The sequence below is a fragment of the Castanea sativa genome, chromosome 2 (genome assembly GCF_040712315.1).
Source record: "Castanea sativa cultivar Marrone di Chiusa Pesio chromosome 2, ASM4071231v1".
NCBI classification, from domain to species: Eukaryota; Viridiplantae; Streptophyta; class Magnoliopsida; order Fagales; family Fagaceae; genus Castanea; species Castanea sativa.
This window is the reverse complement of record NC_134014.1, coordinates 7,901,529-7,912,296: the sequence shown is the minus strand read 5'-3', so window position 1 is coordinate 7,912,296 and position 10,768 is coordinate 7,901,529.

The following is a 10,768-nucleotide window of genomic DNA, read 5'->3' as shown; positions in this document are numbered from 1 at the left end:
TATTTTTATATATTAATTATTTTAAGTGGTTCAATAATTATTTAAGTATAATGAAATTTTGGTGTTAGTTTTTTAAGATTTATATGATAAAAAATGGATTAGAAATATGGTATTCTTGCACAAATTTAATTACTTTTGCTACCTTGGAAACTAGGTCTAACAAAAAAAGGAAAAAAAATTAATCACCCACAATCAAGAATGTAAAAACAATATTGTAGGCGGGGGTAAGCACTTAGGCCCAGCAAGAATGGAAAGCTTAAGTAATATGGCCCATACAATTAATTTATTAGAGAGTGGGCTCCCAAAGTCAACCTTGATCTGTTTGGATGGTTTTAGGCGGGTGTAAATGCATTTTTAGTCCCTAAATCAATTAGCGTGTGTTATGTTGGTCCTTTGTGTCAGTCAACAGCCGGAAATATCTGATGTGGCAAACGGAGTGTACTGTTGACACAGTAAATGCTAACGTGGTGAATAAAAAAAATTATTTGTTATTTAATAAATGCCAAGTCAACATAAAATAATAAATAAAAAAAGACATTTTCATGTTTTTTTAAAATTCTTTTAAAATAAAATAAGATAATTAAATTAAAAATATTTATTTCTTTCATTATTTTTTCTGAAGAACATGTTCATATCCACTTTCTTTCATTCTCTTTCAAATTCTCATTTCCTAGAAACTACAGAACACACCAAATCCAAAACCCTAGAAATTCCAATTCTCACCGCCGAACCTAAAATCCAAATGCAAAAATTCAAATTTCAAGACAATCCCAATCCGAAAGTGCCTCAAAAGAAAGTATGGAAGAAAAAGGAGCCTACTCCTTCTTCTTCTTCTTCTTCTACTTCTTGTGCTCCTTCTTCATCTTCTTCGAAAAAGCAAACTAAGAAAGTGTGGAAGAAAAAGGAGATTCCAAGGAATTGGCTGGAGCTCCTGAGGGACGTGACGAAGTCGATCCTCTAGAGACTCAGCACGGTCGAGATCCTCGAGACTGCGCAGAAGGTGTGCACACTGTGGCGCAGTATCTGCAAAGAACCTTCCATGTGGCGCGGCATCAATTCTCCTCGCTCAGATCAGTGCTTTGCACTCTCTCTCTCTCTCTCAGCGGTGGGTCAATTTTCATTTTCCCCTCTCTCTCGGTAGTCGACTCTCGCTTTCTCTCTCAACTCTCTTTCAGTTTTCTGTCTTTCTCTCTTTTTCCTATATGGGTTTGATTTGGGTTAAAGAGAGAGAATGAGGGATTGGATCGGTGGTGGTGGAAGTGGTGGTTGCAGATCAGTAGTGGAGGTGGTGGTTGCAGATCGGTAGTAAGTTAGTGGAGGGGCTCAAATCGGTGGTGGAGACTAGCGATGGAGGTGGAGAAAGACAGACTCAGCTCGGTGGAGGTGGAGATCAATGGTGTTGGTTGGGTTTTATGGGTCTGGGTGGCGGTGGTCAACTGGGCTCAGAGGTGGTGGGTAGATCTGGATTTTTTGGCCATTGGTGGGGTTTAAAGGTGGTGAATCGGTGGAGGATTTTCTTGGTCTATTGTTATGTTTGGTTGAGTTTTGATGTTTGGTGTTTAGTTGATTGGGTTCGGTAGAGATGTTTTAGTGTTTTGGTTAAGATGTTGTGTTTTGGTATTTTTGTGATTGTTGGGTTTTAGTCTCATTTGAAGATTGCTGTGTGTTTTGCATGTTTGGTTGCTAAGAAAATGCAAGAAGAGAAACAATGGGAGAATCTTTTAGATCTGGGTTGGTGTTCTTGGTGTTCTTGTTCAATAAACTTTTAGATCTTAATTCATTTGAATTTTGGTTTTTAATTTTTTATTTAGTTAAAATTAATAAATTAATTTTTTTAAATTTATATGTTGATGTGTCATGGGTGATGTGGATTTTTAATAATATTTAAGTCCTCCGTTTGCCACGTCAGATATTACCGGCTGTGACTGACGGAAATGACCAAAATAACACGCGCTAATTGATTTAAGGACTAAATGTGGTGAAATTAAAATATAGGGACTAAAATGGAAAAAAGCCAAAATGTAGGGACTAAAAGTGCACTTACGCCATTAATTTATTAGAGAGTGGGCTCCCAAAGTCAACCTTGATCTGCTTGAATGGTTTTAGAAGATGGTAATTGAAAAAAATATAGCACAAGGTACCAGAGGGTAGCAAGTTCTTTGATTAACACTTCCTCGAGATAGGCCAAGGAACATAAGTTCATATAATATTCAAGTTTGAATTACTAGATAGTTCTTCACAGGAAGTATTTCCTTTGAGTTTTTTTGTCCCCCTTTCTAGAGGGATTTCCTTTCTTTATATAGTCAGCTGAATTGCATCCTAGCCCTCCAATTGTACCGTTATTAACATTCCTTTGGATGCTTGTCCTATCAACATTTTGTTGGAGGTGGAAAAATGTGTTGCAAGCTGTGAGGACACTGTTCAAGGATCATTCCTCCATTAATGCAGACAACTAAGTTGATGCATTGCATTGAATGTGGAGGTGATGACTACTTTATCTGGATATTTCCCTTCTTCTTTGCTTGGGCATCTTTACTGTCTTCCTCAGTATTTTGTCTTCCGATGCAAGTGGCCTACTCAAAGTAATCCGAGGAACGCTCGCTCTTCAGGCTCCTCGGGGGATCGGCCTCTTTGTCTCTTCTCCTCAGATTCTTATCCATGTGTCAAGTCAGCACTAATGTGTGGGTGGGCCTCTCCACCTCCTCGAACTGGGCCCACAGGCTCTATTTCGTACTTAGACCTTACACTCTCACAAATATATATATATATATATATATATATATATATATATATATATATATGGGTTTAAGTTAGTGAAGTTACACCTGGTGTAATTTTACAAAAATTACACATTTTATCCACCAAAGATCTTTAAGCAATCTAACGGTTCAAAAAACACTATATATCTTAATTAATATAGCATGTTTTACTGTTCTCTCTCTTATTTAGTACAATAAATTATGAAATTCTATTCTGTTTTATATTTTCTCCCTCTTGATGAACCACTATAAAATTTTAAAAAAAAATTCATGTTTTCCCAATCTTTGGCTTCCTCTTGCCATATTTAAAAGAAGAATAATGCTAGAGATTCAAACAATTTTACAAATTTCTTCCACATTAGCTTTTAAAAATAAGGGTAAACTACATAGTTGGTCCCTAACCTTTAGGTTATATGTCAATTTGGTCATTGACCTTTCAAATGTGTCAAATTAGTTTTTGACATTTTGGTGTTGTGTCAATAAGGTCTCTACCGTTAAGTAATTGATGAAATATTCAAAAATGGCTAACGGTTAAAATAAAATATAATTTTCTCGTCACGTAGACTGTTATTGGGATTGCAAGTCACCATAAGCTTTAATTAAAAATAAATAAATAAAACTAATGAGTGAGTAGCCTCACGTGCAAACACGTGAAGCTCAATTTGGGATCATAATCCCTAATGCTATGTTTGGAATTTTGGAGGAAAATGAGAGGAGAGTAGTGGAGAGGAGAGTAGAGGGGAATGGTTATCATTTACCTTGTTTGAATGTTTTTAAAATTAAGTAAGGGTGAGAGGAATAATTAACATTTTCATAGTCTGTAATTTTGTTAATATGGTAAGGGTAAATTTGGTAATTCATTTGGTCAAGCATTTTTATGTTCTACTATCCCTCCAAATCTCTCTAATTTGGAGGAATTAAAAATGAGGGGGTTAGAAGTAGTTAAAACCCCTCCAAATTCCTCCCTCTCCTCCCTTAAAAAAATCCAAACAAGGTAATTTAACTTACTCTCCCTCCCCCTCCTCTACTCCCCTCTACTCTCCCTTCCATCTAAACAAGCTATAAATTTCGTAAAACCACGATTTCACTGGGCAATGAGGAGTGATCAAAAATTCAAAATCCCTAACAGAAAGTTCAGTAAGTAAGGAACAACATTGAATCTCAATGGTGAGGCACGACAGTGACGCCAGGAGGTGAAAACAGGCGGCAAGTCCCTATGGTGACTCCGAATTTTGGTATACTTACTCTTGGGTTGAAATGGGTTTCAATAAAAGTTTGGTGGAATGGAGGAATGCAGGCAATCAATGTTCAAGTTGTATGGTTTTTGGCCAATACCAATACTTTTTTTGGAAGCAAAACCCAAAGTCTAAGTCCAACACATATAACATAAGGTAACATTAACATATCAGAAAAACCATAGCAAATACTACTTCTTAAAACCAAATCACGAAGAGAAAGAGACATAGAGCAGAGCTTTGGTTTGGTTTTGTTTTGTTTTGTTTGGAAAATTATTTGTGGTAGATTGTTGAAGATGGTGAGCAAGACAGAAGAGACCCAATTGAGCAAATCTAGAGGCCCAAGTGGAAATGGAGGAGAAGGGGCTTGGGAGTACCTCTGCCTTTTCTCATCATTGATACGTTTGTGGTGTTATGGTATAATTTTGTCAAATTACAACTGTTTTCAAAGCCAATGTCTGAGTTTTAGTGGCTTTCTTCTTTCATGTTGTTGAAACTTGAAAGCGGAATGCACACACAGAATTTTTTTTTTTTTTTTAATTTTTTTTAATATTGCTTTGTTTTTCTTTTTCTTTTTTGAAAACATATTGCTTTGTTTTTCAGTTAGCATTAGCACAATTACAAGCGTTACAATAAAGTAATATTTTTTTTTAATTAAAGCTTATGTTGACTTGGCAATCCCAATAATGGTCTACATGGTAAGAAAATTTTATTTTATTTTAACAGTTAACCACGTTAAAATTTTCCATCTATTACTTAAGTAACTTGACGGTCGGGACCACATTGACACAATATCAAAAGGTCAAAGACTAATTTGACACATTTGAAATATTAAAGACCAAATTGACATATAATCTAAATATTAGGGACCAAATATGTAGTTTATCCTAAAAACAATTATTAAAGGATATTTATATTTATAGTTATCAAAATGATATTTGCATTTTTTTTTAGTAAGCATGAAACTAGCTTATTTATATCAGTCACAATATCATGTAATTTTCAAATTTGTAAACACAAATAGTATGTTCAAATTATTACACCTTTTTTATTGTCATTCTAATTTGTTTATAAAATAGAACACCAAATTTTACAATTTTTTATAAGTAAAATTATTGAAATATTAGAGGAAACTAATAAAATACACCACACATAATAGAAGGCAATGTAATATGCAGACAGCAAAAAATATTTGACAAGCAGATGCTGGTTGAAAATTAGCTCTAACAAAGCCTTAAGCTTACCTGTTATCAAGAAATTCAATTGAGTCTAGTCTTAACCTTACTTATATTCACTCACTAAAATCAGTTCGTGACACAAAACTGCAGTATTCATTTTATAATAACTAGGATGCAATGTGATGCAAAATTGATCTCCAGCTCAGGAGGAACAACGTTACACAACATTTAATAATTTTTTTTTTTTTTACATATGAGCTACAATGGCTGTGCATTGTAGCTGTGGAGCCAAAAAATATGGCTTTGGCTCCACCAATGTAGCCACATTTTGGTATTTGGTGGTGCTAAAAATAGCAATACAGCTTTTTAGCACCACCAATGCTGGTGCTCTTAAGGAGAAAAATCCACATGTTAATTTTCTTGGATTTGACAAATATTCTTGATATTGATTTTGGTCCATCAATGGAAATTAAGACTCCTTATCCGGAAAAGGTGCATGATTTTATTTGGGAAACTTTTGTGCAACGTGAAGGTATTCAATTTGGTTGAAACTCACAAGGATAAAGCCACAACAAATTTGCGAAGATGGAAATCTTGGATCAATGGGTGAGTATGCTAATTTGTTTGTAGCATTGGCTTCATCTACTACACTTTGGCAAAACGAATTACAAATCAAAAAAATTTTAGCAACATTTATCATAAGCGAGAAAAGAATGGTCAATAGCATGTTGGTTTCACTTGTATTGTTGAAGATAAAGGGATGGAAAGGAATGACTGGACATCAAAAAATCGAGGGAGGATTTTAAAGTCAAACACAAGTTCTTTTTCAAGAAGGGGAGAATGATGCAGGGACATAGTGGCAACTTATGTGGCAGCCACATAGGCGACATGTGCCATTTATTTATAACATTTGTCTTTTATTTATCTTTATTTTTCAGTCAAAGTTAATTACAAGTCTTGTTGGTAGTTGTTCCAGCCTAATAAATCTGATCATAGGGTGATGTGAAGTTATCTAGGGAGTTATCATTTGTATTGAAAGTTATCAAGCATTTAGTGTAGGCATTTATTTCACATACAATGTATTCATCTATAATTATCAATAAGAAATAGGAAGAGAAAAGAAAGTTTCTATGAAGAAAATCATTTGCAAGTGTCTTTACTTTGGAGTTGTGTGACTTGGTCGCGTTGAGTGACATCCACAATTATAAGTAGTGTTGAGTGACATCCGCTACCTCCGATTTAGTGGCATCCCTAAACTATCCATCCTATCATTAGGTTAAATCTTTGATTTAGCCTATCTAGCAGGTCTCTGCCTACATCACATATACTGATATACATCCTCCTACACATCCACTACAAAAAAAAGTGATAAACAAACTCAATCCAAACACATCCAAAAGCCCATCAATGGCACAATCCGGCAAAAACTATCTTCCAATCCTTCTAATAGGAAGATGTGAATAACCCTGCTATTGTCCAAGATCAGTAATTTCATCTCCTGTAAAAGCACCACAAATATACAAATCCCTTAATTCAACTTCATTCGAACTTGGTATGGTAATATTCATCCCTGTTCGGTTTTGGATGTCACATACATGTAGAACATCTGACTCAGGTTTGAGCACTAGATAAGTGTCGGAGTATTGATGTGCAGTATACAATGGCTAAAGTCAAATAAAACCTACAACATCGTCAATTATATATGGCATCTATTATATTAAACAAATACCAAATCATTTAAAATTTGAATAATATTAGAGATACAAACTATTTTACAAAAAAATTTATAAACTGCTGATTTGGTGAGTGATTATTGAAAAATGAAAATGTGATATTAATGGTGGGGCTAGATAAAAACTAATAAGAAATTGACCACATCAATATTTTGTAAAAATGTTGTAAAATAGTTTGTGGTTGTAACATTACTCTTAAAATCTACCCAAATACCTGATTATGAAGATGAAAATCATTGGGACCCAAAAAAATTTTCGGATGATCATCTTCCGACTTATGGATACAAAACGACAACAGTAGCTCTAGTGAGTTTTTGGTTCCCTAATCAATCAAGAAAAAACAATTTTCAATTGACATGGTTAAATAGATAATAATAAAAGGAAGCAAAAATCATGTTTGTTAAAATTTAAATCAATAATTACAACATATCCCTAAATCCTACTATTTGTTTTCACCTTTAGAAAGCCTAGGGCTTGTTTGGTAAGAATTTTTTAAATCTGTTTCCACCATTTAAAAAGCGCGGTTAATGCAGAAAACTAAAGAAAAGAAAAACAAGTTCAGGGTTATTTGAAGACTAAATTGATAAGGAACACGTGAAAGGTTTTCAATTCTTCAACTCTGCAACTTCCCATAGATTCCTTGATAAAATACTTAATGACAAACTATGAATCTCGAGTGTTAGGGCTTGAAGTTACCTTAACAGGCAACAAAGTTCCTCCCATCTTTAAGCAGCCAGTGTTACTCTTGCCATCGTGGAATCTCCCACCAACGCTACAAATGCTGTGAAATATGCTGCTTTAAAATGCTCAACTAAATTAAAATTTTTTTTTCAATTGCACAATTTGACATACTGTATTTGTTTCCCTACTAGAAAAAAATGATTTATTATTTTTTCTTTTTCCATTTTTAAGTTTGAAGTGTTGAACTAATTCTCTTATTAAACCGTACACACACACACATATATATGAAACTAATCGTCTGTGCACCATACAACAACAACAAGAAAAAAAGAGGTAAAATTAAAATAAAAAAATTATGGATCAAAGAGGGTGTTGTTCATCAATGTGTGTAAAATAGCATAATAAGCTATTAAATTTGGACTTTTGAGGCTTTAAGGCAACAAATCACTCGTATCATCAGTCAATCTAAAAATGTATAAATTTAGAGTTTTAACCTATGACATTCGTTTTTTATAATTATGCTCTATAAAAAAAATGTATAAATTTATATTGTTACTACAATAATCATGTAAATATACATGTTACTATTCACATATAAATATATTTTTTAATATTTCTCTTATATGCACAAAAAGATAATTTATATATACTACTAATAAGAAGATTCCCCTGTTTCGTCTTCAATTTTTGACATACCAAAATATCTTCATACAAATTCTAAAATAACATACCATTTTATTTTTTTTCCTTCAAAAAACAAAAAAGGTTAAAAGAGTAATACTATCTCATGTACAAAAGGAAAAAAAAAACCATTATTCTCATTTGTATTCAAATGTTTGATATCTATCTGCATTTGTTATCTATTTGAATTTAAATATGTTTATAAAAAAATACAAAATTACTTCTTCTAAAACAAACCCACTACTTTACATAAAAATTACCCTTTCTTATCCCGTATTAAAATATTCCTATTTGTATTTGTTATCTATTTGATTTCAAATACTTTAATTATGTTTTAGGCTTTTTCTTTTATCTTATTCATTTTGCCTAAAACTTAGGACACTATCTCTATTTCATTTTTAAAAATTATTCTATGTTACCTTGCCTTTCTTTTCTTTTTTCTTTTTTTAAAATAAAATATATCACTTTTAAATATTTTAACACTAAAAAAAAAGCATTATTGCACACGCAGAAAGCGTGTGATAAATCTAATACTTATCAATAGACATTATTACCTTAAACAGAAATTTGAATATACTAATATTTATCAATTTATACAAAATAGACATTACTACCTTAAACAAAAATTTGAATATACCAATACTTATCAATTTAAAGAAGTTAATACCTAATAATAATTCAAAACTTAGGTCTGCAATATTACAAAACCCCCAAAAAGAAATAAATTCTAAAATAACATACCCTTTAGTTTTTTTTTTTCCTACAAAAAAGCAAAAAAGGTTATCTATTTGAATTTAAATATGTTTATAAAAAAATTCAAAATTACTTCTTCTAAAACAAACCCACTACTTTACATAAAAATTACCCTTTCTTATCCTGTATTCAAATATTCCTATTTGTATTTGTTATCTATTTGATTTCAAATACTTTAATTATGTTTTAGGCTTTTTCTTTTATCTTATTCATTTTGCCTAAAACTTAGGACACTATCTCTATCTCATTTTTAAAAATTATTCTATGTTACCTTGCCTTTCTTTTCTTTTTTCTTTTTTTTTTTAAATAAAATATATCACTTTTAAACATTTTAACACTAAAAAAAAAGCATTATTGCACACGCAAAAAGCGTGTGATAAGTCTAATACTTATCAATAGACATTATTACCTTAAACAGAAATTTGAATATACTAATATTTATCAATTTATACAAAATAGACATTACTACCTTAAACAAAAATTTGAATATACCAATACTTATCAATTTAAAGAAGTTAATACCTAATAATAATTCAAAACTTAGGTCTGCAATATTACAAAACCCCCAAAAAGAAATAAATTCTAAAATAACATACCCTTTAGTTTAATTTTTTTTCCTACAAAAAAGCAAAAAATGTTAAAAGAGTAATACTATCTCACGTACAAAAGGAAAAAAAAAACTATTAATCTTACCACCTGTTTGTATTCAAATGTCTGATATCTATCTGTATTTGATATCTATCTGTATTTGTTATCTATTTGAATTCAAATACTTCAATTATGTTTATAAAAAAAAAATACAAAATTACTTCTTCCAAAAAAAAAAAAACCACTACCTCATGTAAAAACTACTCATTCTTATCATATATTCAAATGTCTTATTCCTATTTGTATTTGTTATCTATTTGAATTCAAATACTTCAATTATATTTATATAAAAAAATACAAAATACAAAATTACTAATTCAAAACAAAAAACCCACTACCTCACGTAAAAACTACTCATTCTTATCTCGTATTCAAATGTTTGATTCCTATTTGTATTTGTTATCTATTTTAATTCAAATACTTCAATTATCTTTATCAAAAAATAAAATACAAAATTACTTCTTCCAAAAAAATGTTAAAAGTAATACTATCTCACTTACAAAAGAAAAATAAACAACCTTTACTTTAATATTATTTTTCCTTAAAAAAAAACAAAAATCGTAACTCCTAATTTTAAAATGAAGATGAGAGCACCTCATTTTAGGAAACATGTTTCTATTCAGTTTTTAACCATTATATCTACAATTTTTTTTTTTTTTTTTTGCATTAACCACCTAAATTTTTAAAACACTAATTCATAGAGATAAACTCCATGTTTAAAACAATATCACAATAATTGGATATGATTAATTTTTAAAAATAAAACTCACACATCCACCACTCTCAATTCTCTCTGTGTATATATCAAAAAAAAAAAAAATCTCTGTGTCATCCTAGTGCATTCCCCAAATTCATTTCTAATATAACTTTGAATTGTAGTCTACCTTGGTATTTAATTATTGTTGCTTCATCATAATTTTGAAAAGAAATACTAATGATTTTTTATTATTCTGAGTCTCTAACATTGTTGAATTTTCAGGTGTTTGTGATGGTTTGATACCTAACAACATTGGGGGAAATTGTAGAGTTAAGGATTACTTGTGTGTGTTTTTGCTGGTGTAGGTTTTATTAGTCTAAAGAAACTGTTGGTAGCCACTTCC